The 16,576-nt window shown below is 39.5% G+C and overlaps 1 protein-coding gene and 1 non-coding gene across 9 annotated transcripts in view; both read right to left on the bottom strand.

The window, feature by feature from the left end:
- TMEM108 (transmembrane protein 108) overlaps positions 1–16,576 on the bottom strand; it is a 377,589-nt gene that overhangs the window by 212,742 nt on the left and 148,271 nt on the right. The gene's annotated exons all lie outside the window — the stretch shown is intronic.
- On the bottom strand, positions 12,837–12,943 carry LOC112850530 (U6 spliceosomal RNA). Its single transcript, XR_003222654.2, has one exon. It is a non-coding gene; the product is annotated as a U6 spliceosomal RNA (small nuclear RNA).

The raw sequence follows: 16,576 nt of genomic DNA, 5'->3' as shown, positions 1-16,576 counted from the left end.
AACTTGAGTTTAGAACTGCTTAGACCCTGAATTTTGGAATAAGGTCAAGGGGCATAAATGAATCTTTCTAGAACATTGTGTCTCAAAACAATAATCTGTTACTACACATCATGGTGTCACTTTATTCCATTATCATTTAACCTAAAATCTCTCTGGTTTTTCTTTTCATCATCTGGTCATCTTGAAGCTCTGTAATTTTCTCTTCTACACACAGGAACAGCTTGATAGAGAAGATCATTTAAAGCTTTTCCTAAAATAATAGATGAATGGATGATATCTCTTCTTCCCCTGAGTATATATGAAACAGTCAGCATCCACTCCCTGTAGAATTCCACTTTAAAAATACGGGGATTCAAGCAGAGTCTATATTTACACATTTTTACCCCTGACAGTAGAAAAGTTATCCTCTATGTGTAAAGGTCACTTCCTTTCAGAGAAAAGCAAATGGAATAAAAAAGCATCAAAAGGATGCCTAACCACTAGATCAAATTAAATGCCTTGGTGTCATCACAGGTAGACCACCCTAAGACAAGGACTGTGTGCACAGGTATGGGTAGCAAGAGGAAAGGGAACCAAGGCAGAGTCAGTACTATGTGTCACCAAACTCATTTCTTCCTTCTGCAGATTACAGTGCTAAACTACATTTCCAAAGCTCTCCTGCAGTTAAGCAAAACCACGTGATTGAATTCTAGTCTAAAACCTGCAAACAGACCCACCTATCTCTATTCTGCATGACCTTACATTCTCTTTCTGACTTCCTTCTCAGGTAGATACAAAGAATCCAGTGGAGGGATGCTGAATGTGAGAAGATGGCCAACTCACACTACAGAGAAATTCTAGGTCCCCAAATTACTATATAGAACAGGACCCTTCACCTCACCTCCTGCTAATCTACACTAAATCAGGATGTGAGTGATAAATTTTTATCATGTCAAACCACTGAGAATCTGACTTTTTGTTAAAACAACAACCACTACCTACTCTAAAGCAGAAAGCTAAATGGATCCTGAAATGATTCCTTCTGTATGCTCAGCCTACCTTAAAGAGCCAAAAAGTGTCTTGAACTAAACTTACACAATTTACATTAGGATTTTGAGGGGTCTCTTGGTTATTGATCCTCTGAATTTATGTGCCAAGAAGCAGTATTAACAGTGAAAACTTAAAATTGATGGCCAAAAACATAAATAAGAATTATCCCTTCCCTCATTTCCCCATACCCTCATGTCTGAAAACAAAAACAAAAAGAATAGAAGAAACCATCTCTAAAAGCTGGAACTCATAAATGTCATTTCAGGGTAGAGAAAGAGGACAAGGCAAGGAGAAATGACCATCTCTAACATCTAATCTCTTTCAGATTATTTACTCATCATTTATATGAGGAGATTATCCTCCTACTATACCACTTTTCATTTTGCAAATGTGTAGTATGCAGACTTCTCTGGTTCAATGAGAAAGGTTTCCAAGAAAATTAAATGTCAAGGCTGCTTGGCTTATTGGTTTTGTTCTATATAAATTCCCTTTTTAATTCAGCTTTGAATAATAACATTCCTCAGTGTCAATGTGACAAACTGGCTTCAATCTTAATGGAGTGTGAGAATCAAGAAAGGAGGTGAGGACTAGCCATGGTTCTCATTTTAGCAGATTAGACAGAGAGAATTAAGTCTAAAGACAGCTTTTAATGGCTCCAAGAAGAAGTGGCACATGAGCCTTCAGAATTTTTTTAAGCCTACAGATTATTTGTTCCTGCCTTCTTCCTTTTCCAGAGATTGGTGCCCTGATAAATGTAAAACTTAAAGTAAGCTATAACACTCTCCTGAATGTGAATAGGAAATTGCTAGGAAAGCCAAATTGTCCTGTTAGAGCACCCTCAAGACCACTACTTACTGAGCTGGTGACAGCCCTGGGAGACATAGGCCCAAAGTTCTTCTCCTGACCCTTCAATCCTTCAGTAGTTCATATGACACCATTCTGTTACAGAATTTCCAACATTGGAGGTGGGCAGTGGTGGTTGATGGTGAAGATCCGCTTAAGTGAGGATCCAATATTTACTCAAAAAAGATTTTTATCTTGGGGCACCTGGGTGGCTAAGTCGGTTAAGCGTCCAACTTTGGCTCAGGTCATGATCTCGCAGTTTGTGGGTTTGAGCCCCACGTCGGGCTCTGTGCTGACAGCTCAGAGCCTAGAGCCTGCTTCAGATTCCGTGTCTCCCTCCCTCCCGCCACCTCTCTCTGTCCCTTTCCCACTCATGCTCTGTCTCTCTCTCAGAAATAAACATTAATAAAAAAGATTTTAATCCTTTTTGACACCCTTTTCACTTTACATATATAAAGAAATAAAACAGAAGTTAAGAGAATAGCTTACATGCATCTTACTAGTCCAGGCTCTCAGAAATAAAATTTTAGTCTATGTAATTTGCATATGCAGGGCACACATAAGCATGTGATCTCAAAATTCTTTCCTATTAGAATGAAAAAGTGTTATAACCGTGAAAAGCTTAGAATAAAACATAGTGCAATTCCTTCACATTACATGTGAGACGAAAGCCCAGAAAGGTTAACTGACTTGTCTGCCCAAGGTCTTGTTCTCTGATATGATGAAGTGATTTGATATGACAGAACATGCACATACACACACCGAGGAGAAATTATATACTAATTTGCATGTTAAACCTTCAGATGTCTGGAACCAATATGATATTTAAAATATCATATCCTCAAAGTAGGCATCATCCAACAAAATTATTCTTAAAGACTTGAAACCTAGGATTAGAAAAGCTGTTGCCAACCTTGTTGCCAAGATTTTATCAAAAGGAAACTTAGATTGGGGAGACTTTTTTCCTTATATGCTCTTTCCAGGGATAATTGCACAGATCAATGGAGGACATATTTTCCACAGATTTGTCACAATATGCTCTCAACTGATATTTCTGTTTCTACTCACAAATAGGATAGACTAAGTTTTAAACTGAGTCTTGATTTCTAAGCCTTTTCAGAGTATTAAAAATTGACCCAGCACAGTGGTTGATGCTATGCATTTTAAAATGATTTTAGGGGTGCCTGGGTGGCTCAGTTAGTTGAGTGTCTAACTCTTGACTTGATTTTGGCAGGTCATGATCCCAGGGTTGTGGGATTAAGCCCCACGTCGGGCTCCACGCTGCATATGGAGCCTGCTTAGGATTCTCTCTCCCCTCTGTCCCTCCCCCCTGCTTATGCATGTTCTCTCTAAAATTAAAAAAAAAATCATTTTATATGACATGGCTCTGCAAGCGTGGTCAGACCTAGGACAGTAAGGAATTAGTTACAAGTTATATTTACAATAGGAAGAGAACAGTAGGATTAATTCAAATGGTTGGGGGAAGTTAACCAACTCTTTTTACCACCGATGTTTGGAAAGTAAGATTCAGAAATATGCTACTAATGGATCACAAACACTGTGAAGCAACCCTTAATAGTTCCTATTGAAGTGAACAGTGTTGGCTCTGGCAAAAATATCAAAATTAAAGCAAAAAAACGGCTTATTACTCTTGATCCTCCAAGCTGAGAAGGATGTCAGCCGTGTTCTGGAATCTGCATCCTCTGACAGAATGAAAAGGTCTTTAATTCATTTGCTAAACATAGTGGAGGCAGCTGCTTATTCCTAGATCAAAGTTTTCCCATAGCTGCAGAAGTCAACAAACACTCACAGTTCTGCCTCCTATGCCATGGCCAGGAGTCAGCCTGTAGGATCTTTAGCTCTGCAAATGAAAAGGGAAATACACACATGGGTAGAATGTCAAGGAAGAGTGTACCAACTCTCCTTTCCACCTGTTCCACTTCAGGTTCAGGTGGCCGCAGGGAGTAGGAATTGGGTTATTGCATATATAAATAGTGCCCAAGCATGGAACACAAGAAGCCTGCATGGCACTGGACATGAAATGGAAAACACAAGCACCTTTGGTGATAGGCAGAAGTGCAGGTAGGGTAAAGGACAGAGAAGTATAAGAGTCAATAGAAAGCACTGACATGTCCATTCAATGGGGGAAACAACTGCTTGTAGCTGGGACCCCCAATGAGAAAGTTACTTTTCCAACCAAAAGTACCTTAAAATATCCCCTATTTATTCTTTAGTCAGAGCACTGAAACAGGACACAGATTAGAGAACAGACAAAGCCAGAGCAACAAAGGCAACTCTAACCTGGGTTAGAGCAAACAGCTATAATTCTGCAGAACTTGTGGCAGGAAGGAAACTTCCTTACAAATACAGCAATGAAGACCATATTTTAAGAGACCTTCCAGGAGGTGTGAAAGCAGAAACCAAAATGAACTTTAGACAAGAAAGAAAAACCTTACTGGTTTACTATCATGTAATCAAGAATATCATGGAAAAGGATCAGCAGGAAAAAAGTCAATGTTCTACTGAATATCCATGCAGAAATTAACGATATACATTCATGGTTTGATTATGAATGTATATAGTGGGCTTTTTCAAAGTTGAACCCACAGAGCATGCAACTGGAAAGTGCAGAGGACAATGTAATTACAAAAATCTTTTTAATTGAAGATTTTTTAATTACAAAAATCTTTTTAATTAACAAAATGTTAAAGTGCTATCCATAACTAATTTGGCCGTCTTTTTGAGCCATCGCCTGCTGTTACAGAGAAAATGTTATACTATTCGTACTCTTAACCAATCTCCATTTAAACAACCAGCTGAATTAACCAGCACCCTCCATTCCATCTCCTCACCATACGGTTTCCTGTGATATGCAGAGTACTCACAGGTTACAGGTTTCTGTCTGGGATGTCTACACAGTGTCTGTTTTCAAAAGTCAATTGTGTCGCCAAATCTATTTATGACCACCTTATGTATTATTTTAGTTATGTAATATAATTAATCACACTGCAAAATAGGGGAAAAAACGACTGTGAAGATAAACAGTTGTCTGTACGAAAACTTTGAACAGACTTAAAGTGAGTTTCCTTTAACAATGATTTCAATTGAGTGTCAAGGCAATTGTAAGATTTTTTTTTTAACTTAAAAAAAACCTAAGATTCTATCTCAAAATTCTTTGCAAGCGGCTTAAGGAGTTATTGACCTAGTAAAAAAATACAATTAGAAATTGTAGACAAAGCATGATAGGTTTAACTAATGCTAGAAATAAGAACTCTAATTGGAAGACCAATATATGAAGAAAGGATGTTGGCCCCACATTAAAAGAATGCTGTATGAATATACGTTAACAGTAAATTAGAATAAGATGTTTAAGATATATACAACTATAAATATAATTATTTATCATTCTTTGTTTTAACCCTTATTAAAAAAATTGGTTCTGATCACATCTGATATATTGTCTTTCACTTTGACTAAATGTTCAATCTACCTTACACTTTACCTCAGTACTATAATTTAAACAGCTGCTTTAGGAAGTTCAGAGGATCCTGGGAAGATGGCGGCATAGGAGGACGCTGGGCTCACTGTACGTCCTGCTGATCACTTAGATTCCACCTACACCTGCCTAAATAACCCAGAAAACAGCCAGAAGACTAGCAGAACAGAGTCTCGGGAGCCAAGTGCAGAGGAGAGGCCCACGGAGGAGGGTAGGAAGGACGGCGAGGCAGTGCGCACTACATGGACTGGCGGGAGGGAGCCAGGGCGGAGGGGCAGCCCGCCGGCCAAGCAGAGCCCCCGAGTCTGGCAAAAGCGGAGGGGCCAGACGGAGTGTGTTCTGACAGCAAGCGGGACTTAACATCCGGAAGGTTATAAGTTAACAGCTCTGCTTGGACAGCAGAGCGGGAAGGCTGGAGGACAACGGGAGGGAGAGTTGCTGAGCCCTGGGACAACAGAGCTCAGTTTGGCAGGGAACAAATCCCAAAGGGAACCGGTTCCTGCCAGGGAACTTGCCTGCACCGCAAAAACACCCAACGCTGTACTTCTGCGGATCCATCCCTCCCGCGGCGGGTCTGACTCCCTCCCGGTGCCGCAGGGCCCCTCCTGAAGCGGATCTCCGAAGGAAAAGTGAGCTGAGCCTGCCCCTCCCGCCCCTGTGCACCTTGCTGATCCATGCCAGCTAATAGGCCAGATACCCAGCACCACAAGCCTGGCAGTGTGCAAGTAGCCCAGACAGGCCACGCCACCCCACAGTGAATCCTGCCCCTGGGAGAGGGGAAGAGAAGGCACACACCAGTCTGACTGTGGCCCCAGCAGTGGGCTGGGGGCAGACATCAGGTGTGACTGCGCCCCGCCCACCAACGCAAGTTATTCAAGACAGCACAGTGGAAGTGCCCCGCAGTTCGGCACCACTTCAGGAACTATCCAAAATGATGAAACGGAAGAATTCCCCTCAAAAAAACGTCCAGGAAATAACAACAGCTAACGAACTGATCAAAAACGATTTAAACAATATAAAAGAAAGTGAATTTAGAATAATAGTCATAAAATTAATCACTGGTCTTGAAAACAGTATAAAGGACAGCAGAGAATCTCTTGCTACAGAGATCAAGGGACTAAGGAACAGCCAGGAGGAGCTAAAAAATGCTATCAATGAGCTGCAAAATAAAATGGAGACAACCATGGCTCGGATTGAAGAGGCAGAGGGCAGAATAGGTGAACTAGAAGATAAAATTATGGAAAAAGAGGAAGCTGAGAAAAAGAGAGATAAAAAAATCCAAGAGTATGAGGGGAAAATTAGAGAACTAAGTGATGCACTAAAGACAAATAATCTACGCATAATTGGTATTCCAGAGGAGGAAGAGAGAGGGAAAGGTGCTGAAGGGGTACTTGAAGAAATAATAGCTGAGAACTTCCCTGATCTGGGAAAGGAAAAAGACATTGAAATCCAAGAGGCACAGAGAACTCCCTTCAGACGTAATTTGAATCAATCTTCTGCACGACATATCATAGTCAAACTGGCAAAATACAAGGATAAAGAGAAAATTCTGAAAGCAGCTAGAGATAAACGTGCTCCAACATATAAAGGGAGACCTATAAGACTCGTGACCGATCTCTCTACTGAAACTTGGCAGGCCAGAAAGGAATGGCAGGAGATCTTCAATGTGATGAACAGAAAAAACACGGAGCCAAGAATCCTTTATCCAGCAAGTCTGTCATTCAGAATAGAAGGAGAGATAAAGGTCTTCCCAAACAAACAAAAACAGAAGGAATTCGTCACCACTAAACCAGCCCTACAAGAGATCCTAAGGGGGATCCTGTGAGACAAAGTACCGACATTGCTACAAGCATGAAACCTACGGACATCACAATGACTCTAAACCCGTATCTTTCTATAATAACACTGAACTATAATAACATGGACTAAATGCGCCAACCAAAAGACATAGGGCATCAAAATGGGTAAAAAAACAAGACCCATCTATTTGCTGTCTACAAGAGACTCATTTTAGACCGGAGGACACCTTCAGATTGAAAGTGAGGGGATGGAGAACTATTTATTATGCTACTGGAAGTCAAAAGAAAGCTAGAGTAGCCATACTTATGTCAGACAAACTAGACTTTAAATTAAAGGCTATAACAAGAGATGAAGAAGGGCATTATATAATAATCACAGGGTCTATCCATCAGGAAGAGCTAACAATTATAAATGTCTATGCGCCAAATACGGGAGCCCCCAAATATATAAAACAATTACTCACAAACATAAGCAACCTTATTGATAAGAATGTGGTAATTACAGGGGACTTTAGTACCCCACTTACAACAATGGATAGGTCATCTGGACACAGGATCCATAAACAAACAAGGGCCCTGAATGATACATTGGATGGGATGGACCTGACACATATATTTAGAACTCTGTATCCCAAAGCAACAGAATATACTTTCTTCTCAAGTGCACATGGAACATTCTCCAAGATAGATCACATACTGGGTCACAAAACAGCCCTTCATAAGTATACAAGAATTGAAATGATACCATGCATACTTTTAGACCACAATGCTATGAAGCTTGAAATCAACCACAGGAAAAAGTCTGGAAAACCTCCAAAAGCATGGAGGTTAAAGAACACCCTACTAAAGAATGAATGGGTCAACCAGGCAATTAGAGAAGAAATTAAAAAATATATGGAAACAAACGAAAATGAAAATACAACAATCCAAATGCTTTGGGATACAGCAAAGGCAGTCCTGAGAGGAAAATACATTGCAATCCAGGCCTATCTCAAGAAACAAGAAAAATCCCAAATACAAAATCTAACAGCACACCTAAAGGAAATAGAAGCAGAACAGCAAAGACACCCCAAACCCAGCAGAAGAAGAGAAATAATAAAGATCAGAGCAGAAATAAATATAGAATCTAAAAAAACTGTAGAGCAGATCAACGAAACCAAGAGTTGTTTTTTTAAAAAAATAAACAAAATTGATAAACCTCTAGCCAAGCTTCTCAAAAGGAAAGGGGAGATGACCCAAATAGATAAAATCATGAATGAAAATGGAATTATTACGACCAATCCCTCAAAAATACAAGCAATTATCAGGGAATACTATGAAAAATTATATGCCAACAAACTGGAAAACCTGGAAGAAATGGACAAATTCCTAAGCACCCACACACTCCCAAAACTCAATCAGGAAGAAATAGAAAGCTTGAACAGACCCATAACCAGGAAAGAAATTGAATCAGTCATCAAAAATCTCCCAACAAATAAGAGTCCAGGACCAGATGGCTTCCCAGGGGAGTTCTACCAGACGTTTAAAGCAGAGATAATACCTATCCTTCTCAAGCTATTCCAAGAAATAGAAAGGGAAGGAAAACTTCTAGACTCATTCTATGAAGCCAGTATTACTTTGATTCCTAAACCAGACAGAGACCCAGTAAAAAAAGAGAACTACAGGCCAATATCCCTGATGAATAGGGATGCAAAAATTCTCAATAAGATACTAGCAAATCGAATTCGACAGCATATAAAAAGAATTATTCCCCATGATCTAGTGGGATTCATTCCTGGGCTGCAAGCCTGGTTCAACACTCGCAAATCAATCAACGTGATACATTACATTAATAAAAGAAAAGATAAGAACCATATGATCCTGTCAATCGATGCAGAAAAGGCCTTTGACAAAATTCAGCAACGTTTCTTAATAAAAACCCTGGAGAAAGTTGGGATAGAAGGAACATACTCAAAGATCATAAAAGCCATTTATGGGGGCGCCTGGGTGGCGCAGTCGGTTAAGCGTCCGGCTTCAGCCAGGTCACGATCTCGCGGTCCGTGAGTTCGAGCCCCGCGTCAGGCTCTGGGCTGATGGCTCGGAGCCTGGAGCCTGTTTCCGATTCTGTGTCTCCCTCTCTCTCTGCCCCTCCCCCGTTCATGCTCTGTCTCTCTCTGTCCCAAAAATAAATAAAAACGTTGAAGAAAAAAAAAAAATTTTTAAAAAAGCCATTTATGAAAAGCCCACAGCTAACATCATCCTCAACGGGGAAAAACTGAGAGCTTTTTCCCTGAGATCAGGAACACGACAGGAATGTCCACTCTCACCACTATTGTTTAACATAGTGTTGGAAGTTCTAGCATCAGCAATCAGACATCAAAAGGAAATCAAAGGCATCAAAATCGGCAAAGATAAAGTCAAGCTTTCACTTTTTGCAGATGACATGATATTATACATGGAAAACCTGAAAGACTCCACCAAAAGTCTGCCAGAACTGATACATGAATTTAGCAAAGTTGCAGGATACAAAATCAATGTACAGAAATCAGTTGCATTCTTATACACTAACAATGAAGCAAGAGAAAGACAAATAAAGAAACTGATCCCATTCACAATTGCACCAAGAAGCATAAAATACCTAGGAATAAATCTAATCAAAGATGTAAAAGATCTGTATGCTGAAAACTATAGAAAGCTTATGAAGGAAATTGAAGAAGATATAAAGAAATGGAAAAACATTCCGTGCTCATGGGTTAGAAGAATAAATATTGTTAAATATTGTTAAAATGTCAATACTATCCTTTAGAAAATACTCAGATACTCTGACAGCTTTCCCTCTTCCTCTACTGGCACCCAGCCCTCCCCAGTGTCTGATGGGGTTTGGGGGCAGTCATCTGGCATTGTGTCAGTCCTTTCATATGCATTGCCTGGCACCCACTGGTTTGTAGTAACATCTCGTTTCCCTGTCACCATGTGTCTTTCTGACCTCTTGATGCTAAAGTACCATGCTGGCCACTTCTTTTACCTCCAGTAATGCTCCCAGGTAGGTCTTGCCAATGTCCTTTTGTTGTTCAGCCCTGGCTGGCTGCATACCCCAGAGTGTGCTCCTTTACCATTCAGCCCCCTGCCCAGTGGTCTGCCCCAACATCTGCTGTAATGATTCTGATTCTCACCTCAGCAAACCTGCTGCATGATAAGTGAGCTGCTGCATATTGGCTTGTAGAGCACAATGCTCCTTTGCAGTCCCCAGTCCCACTAAGAGCACAGGGGCAGAACCCTGAGTCTGCAGGGCTACTCTGAAGTCCTCAGTCTCTCAACACCAAAGTGCAGAACTAACTGTGGAGATGCCTTTCTTTCACACATTTCTGTTTCCCTTCCTCTTTTTATTTTCCTTTGCCCATCTTTATCCTAGCCAGGACAGAGGCAGACATTTCTTTTCTCATATCATCTTTTTCTTCTTCCCAATTCCAGTCTCTCTGCACTATAGAAGAGCCTCATGAGCTGGGCCCTCTAGGTTTGTCTTCTCTATACCTACGGGGCAGATACAATAATTTAATGGACCTTCTCACTCCTCAGTGTCTGCTTTCATACCCATTGTCTCACCAGTCTCCTATGCTGAAGTCATAAACCTACTGTACCTTAAGAATAACATCCTATAATGAGACAGACTTAAAGGGGAAGAGAAGATGTATTATTATAATATCTGTGAAGACATACATTTATTTGTTTTTATATATTTACTCATTCCAGAGTGAGGAGTCGAGCAGTTCCAACTAATATTTTTGTTTTTATAATAAAGTCTTCTCTACTTCTAGCTAAAGATTAATATCTGCTATTTCTAGAAAGATGTCTGGACTGGACAATACAGTGAGGATACTAATGCAAGAAACGACAAAACTGAGTCAGGTGCACCTCCCACAGAATCATCTTATCAAGACATATTTGGTTTAGGTCTGTTTCACAAGGAGTATCATATCTGGACTTCAGAAGGCTTTGTTAAAAGGACAGCTGTATTTAGCACATCTCTAGCTGGGCCCTGTGCTCCTGGAATAAGGGAAGAATGGTTTGCTGGCTGAGGCAGACATAAATGCCTAAGACGGTGTTTAAGGGCACAAGAATATTAAAACGTGGGAAGAAAATGTTTTACTGTGAACCTTCAAACCAGCAGACAATAAAAACCGCAATATGACAACGTTTGCCACTACCTAGTATTCCTAGAATTCCCTTCTTACGGTCTGCTAATGCACAAATGTGGCCAGCAACAAACCCACACTGGAATCTCAGGCTATTCTCTCTAAAGAGTGATCCCCAGCAGGTCTTTTTAAAGCTCCCACTGACATGTAAGCTCAGACAACTCTCTGTGGAGACTCAAACCTATGAATTTTCCTAGAGAAAAGTAAATTTTAATCTTTCATGTTTTCCTTAGGACTATCAGTCTTGGAAGGAAAAGTTAATTTTCTCTGCCCTCAATACAATCTGGTTAATTGATCTACAGTGGGAAGGAAGGACTGTTTCCATTAAAATTGGAATGAAAAGCTGGCAGTCAAGTGCATGCAGAAACTACTGGACCTTGACACATCTGACAGATAAATGGCAGCCTGGTGGCAGATCAAGCCAGGTGGGAATGCCTAGATAGGGTGGGATCTACTAGGTGGAGTACTAGGCAAAGAAGACTTGGGATTTAGAGGCAAAGACTATTGCCACAGGTTCATTGTGTCTTAAGATATCTTTGATGCAATTCTCTGGGCAAAAAGACTTCTGAATATTTAGACTGTTTCAATATTAACCACATTCTTATTTTCAGGGCCCAAAGCATAAAAGCTGAAATTTAATTTTGGTCACTGTCAAATTATTTGATATGAGAACTTCCAAAGACTGGACTTAGAACTGCTTTTAGGTTAGCTAGCTGGTTAAACCTTTATAACAATGATCAAAATCCAAGATTAATATGGTGACAGTGAACAATCTCCCCTCCGTTTAATTGAAATTCATGCTTCTGGATTTGGTTTGCTGAAAGCTTAATTTTCTTGGAGCAAAATCATTCCTGGAAAATCTTTATATATTCCACTTAAATGTGCCTGAAAATGTTTCTCTTTTTGCAGTGGGGTCTTTCATAAGAAGACAATCTCTGAGTCCAGGCTGTGGGAAGGGCAACTTTAGTGATGAAGTGACCCTAAACAGTATTTAGAAAGAATGCAGATTTTGCCCTCAAAAAGCATAGACCTAAGGAAGAAAGCTGTTAACAGGAGTGAAATTAAACACACTTGCAGTTTCCAAGTTCAGAGCAATCATAAGGAGCAATGCAGCCCCTGAGTCATTTCCTCACTTACGATGAAGACAAATAAAGAAATCTGGTGTGACAGGACATAGGTAAGGCCACTCAGGCTCTTCTCTTCTGGGACAGTACAACTGGATCACAGATGAAACTCCTCCATACCTTTACTGACACTTGGCACCATCAACTTCCTATGGCTATCTCGTTTCCTGTGTCAATAACTAGACTGAAGTTAACTTTTAAGCATACACTTAATACAGATTTTCTTTATCTGAAAACAATTTGTAAAAAGTCACTAATTCTCTGAATACACACCAAATGGAATGCTTTTTGGAACTTATGTGTTTTTCCTGACAGAACTAATATACTTACCATACAACATCCTTTATTTCATATGGGATGTTCATAGCACAATTATAGTGAAAGTAACTTCATGAATTTGTGTGTCAACCTTGCGCAGGGGCCATGCTAACCTTCTCTGTGTCATTCCAATTTTAGTACATGGGCTGCTGAAACAAGGACCATAATGAAAGTAATTTAAACAAAATCTATTTCAGGGCTTCATTTTATTTCCTTTGTTAGCCAAATGATTCTCTCTGGAAGCATCTACTGTGTCCTGATTGTCTAATTCTACCAGATCTTCATTTGTTAATGCTGTTCATGTGACTCAAAGCAATTTTCCAACATCACTTCCAACAGCTTCATGAATTCTAGCCTTGTAAGCCCTAAATGTTTAATAATTTTGGTGATGAGAAATAGGAAAGATAATATTTAAGAGCAGGACTCTGGAACCAGATTGCCTGGGGTCTAATCTTGGTTCTACCGTTTCTAGGCAACATACCCTTGGGAAAATTACTCAAGTCTCTGTGTCTCAGTTTCCTCATCTGTAAAATGGAAAAATACGGATAACTCTATCTCATTGGGTTGTTGTGAGGGCTAAATGCAAAGCATTTATAGCAGTGCTTCACATACGATAAACACTATATGGGTGTTGACTATCATCACCATCACCATCATCATCATCAAAGTCTGAGCTGTAGAGAATCTTTAGCAGCAAGACTGCAAGTATGCATAAGTCAAGGGAACTTTTGACACCAAAAGGGTAAATGAGACATAAAGTAAATAAGTGAGGAAAGTAATGTTTCTCTATCAGGAAATTGTTATAATCTAGCTATTTCTATTTCTTTAAACTCTTCTCTTAATCTTGAGTCCCCATAAACAGGATAATTAGTGATTTACGCTTGGCTCATTTAAGAGTTAGGCTTTTTCAGAAAAAGTTTAATTCACTGGAGTCCCATCCTAATTGTAACTAAATGGGCATCTATCGAACTAAATTTTATGCTATTTTTCTTCATGCCCCCTTGCAGTGCTTCTCAATCTTTTCACAAAAGAACACATAACTAGATTGAACTAATATATACCACTTCACCCCCTCCCAATCCCATATTCTGAAGTCTTGGGTATAGTGTAAAGTGGCCTCTCTGATCAGGAAATTTCCTTGAAGTCTCCTGTTTCACCTTTAAAATCACGTACATTTTACTTTATAGTCTGTAATATGTACACATCATTTTAATATAAAAATAATTTTTAAATTATCATCAATACAACTTGTTTACTTTGTCCTCAACATCCTCAAGTAAAACCGTTACTCTCTGAAAGCATATCACATTCATCTGTTTTTCTATAGCTTTGCTAACTTCTTTCATGTATCTAGTAAGTGTGGACAAATGACAATAGTGGAGACACAGATTAATGAAAAGTCAAGTTACCACCATTACTATTTATCCGGTGGTGAATTACCTAAATGTCAGGAGAAAGTGTGAACCAATGACTTCATGTTAACAAATAAGTAAAATAACGAAAAAGACCAACTCACCTCACAGAGCTGCCTCTTGCTAATAATACCCACTGCTTTTAGTTGCCTAATCTTCAACACTTATCTAAATGTTAGGAACATGGGCTAGGGCGGTATGAGGTTTAACTGTTGTCTACAAGTGGACACATCAGTATGAAGATTAAACATGCCCATAAAGTATACATAGATAATGCATTTGTCCAAAACCAAAATCACCACAATTATGCACAAATATCTGTATTTTAGAATGTGTCTACTACTAGAAATACATATTAATGAACAGACATGTCAATCATGTTTTGGGGCACAACTCTCTCCACAAAAAATCCAGCAGTATATTTTAACAGACTTTGATCTTTTAAAATCTGATTTTCATATTTTGACCACTTCTTCGTGGAGGAAGTAATATGATATTTAGCTGCATACACACCAACAATACCTATTTATGTTTTTTGATGATATTTTACAATGTTAATGTATGTCTGAACATTGGATACATTTTGAACTAAATAAGTTTACAATTAAAATTTTGGTACTACATCTTGAGTAGTTTTGGTTTAACTATATTTTAAATTATATGTGATCTTTCCTCTCCCCATTTATACCTTAGTTAATCAAGAGCTTGGAGATCCTGAAGTCTATAGTAGGGTTTTCAACAGGCAGCATCTTAGAAACTTTCAATTTGTTTTTTTAACTAAGCAGAAATGGAATGGCAGTCTTAAGCACTTGGGTAGCTTTTACTATCTTTTATACAACGTAGTTCTGTGCATGCATAGGTGGACAGTGTAAATACAGTTTTTCTATTGCAGTCATAAATGGAACTAAAACGCTTAGTTTGGAATTTGTTGTTTTTTGTTTTCGCTTTTTAGTTTGGAATTGTTTAAAATTTTTTTTTAAATGTTTATTTAGTTTTGAGAAAGACAGAGCAGGGGTCAGGGAGGGGCAGAGAGAGAAGGAGACAGAATCTGAAGCAGGCTCAAGGCTACAAGCTGTTGGCAAACAGCCCAACGTGGGGCTCAAACTCATGAACCAGGAGACCATGACCTGAGCTGAAGTCAGACGCTTAACCAACTGAGACATCCATGTGCTGTTTGGAATTCTTAAAGAAGAAAATATCCCAGGAAGTGCACACACTACTATTCTTTACAAGTAGATGGAGAAATAACATTAAGTTTTCTCTTTTTTCATGAAATTTTTTGTCTTTTTTATTTTTACTGCTTAAATATTAGTTAACATATAGTGCAACACTGGTTTCAGGAATAGAATTCAGTGATTCATCACTTACAAATGACCTCCTTAATACCCATCACCCATTTGCCCATCCCCCACCTACTTCCCTCCATCTGCCCTCAGTTTGTTCTTTCATAAAACAAAAATTAATGTTTATTTTTGAGAGAGAAACAGAGCGTGAATGGATGAAGGGAAGAGAAGGAGACACAGAATTCAAAGCAGGTTCCAGGTTCTGAGCTGTCAACACAAAGCCTGACACAGGGCTTGAACTCATGGACTGCAAGATCACAATCGGAGCCAAAGTTAGACACTTAACCAACTGAGCCACCCAGGAGCCCTTGTTCTCTGTCTTTAAGAGTCTCTCGGGGCGCCTGGGTGGCGCAGTCGGTTAAGCGTCTGACTTCAGCCAGGTCACGATCTCACGGTCCGTGAGTTCGAGCCCCGCATCAGGCTCTGGGCTGATGGCTCAGAGCCTGGAGCCTGGTTCCGATTCTGTGTCTCCCTCTCTCTCTGCCCCTCCCCTGTTCATGCTCTCTCTCTGTCCCAGAAATAAATAAACGTTGAAAAAAAAAAAAGAGTCTCTCATAGTTTGTTTCCCTCTCTCTACCCCACCCCACCGCCCACATATGTTCATCTGTTTAGATTCCACAAATGAATGAAATGATATGGCATTTGTCTCTCTGACTGGCTTATTTTGCTTAGCATAATACACTCTAACTCCATCCACATTGTTGCAAATGGCAAGATTTCATTCTTTTTGATGGTTGAGTAATATTCCATGGGATATATATACCACATCTTCTTTATCCATTCATCAATTAACATTTGGGTTCTCTCCATAGTTTGGCTATTATTGACAATTCTGCTATATAAACATTGGGGTGCATGAACCCCTTTGAATCTGTATTTTCATATCCTTTTGATAAATACCTAGTAGTGCAATTGCTGGATCACAGGATAGTTCTATTTTCAGTTTTCTCAGAAACTTCCATAGTGTTCACCAAAGTGGCTGCACCAGTTTGCCTTCCCACCAACACTTCAAAAGGGCTCCCCTTTCTCTACATCCTTGC

The sequence above is a fragment of the Puma concolor genome, chromosome C2 (genome assembly GCF_028749965.1).
Source record: "Puma concolor isolate L17-30 chromosome C2, mPumCon1.1.hap2, whole genome shotgun sequence".
Lineage (NCBI taxonomy): Eukaryota > Metazoa > Chordata > Mammalia > Carnivora > Felidae > Puma > Puma concolor.
Note: the sequence above shows the minus strand (reverse complement) of the source record. Positions and strands in the feature narration are given on the sequence as shown.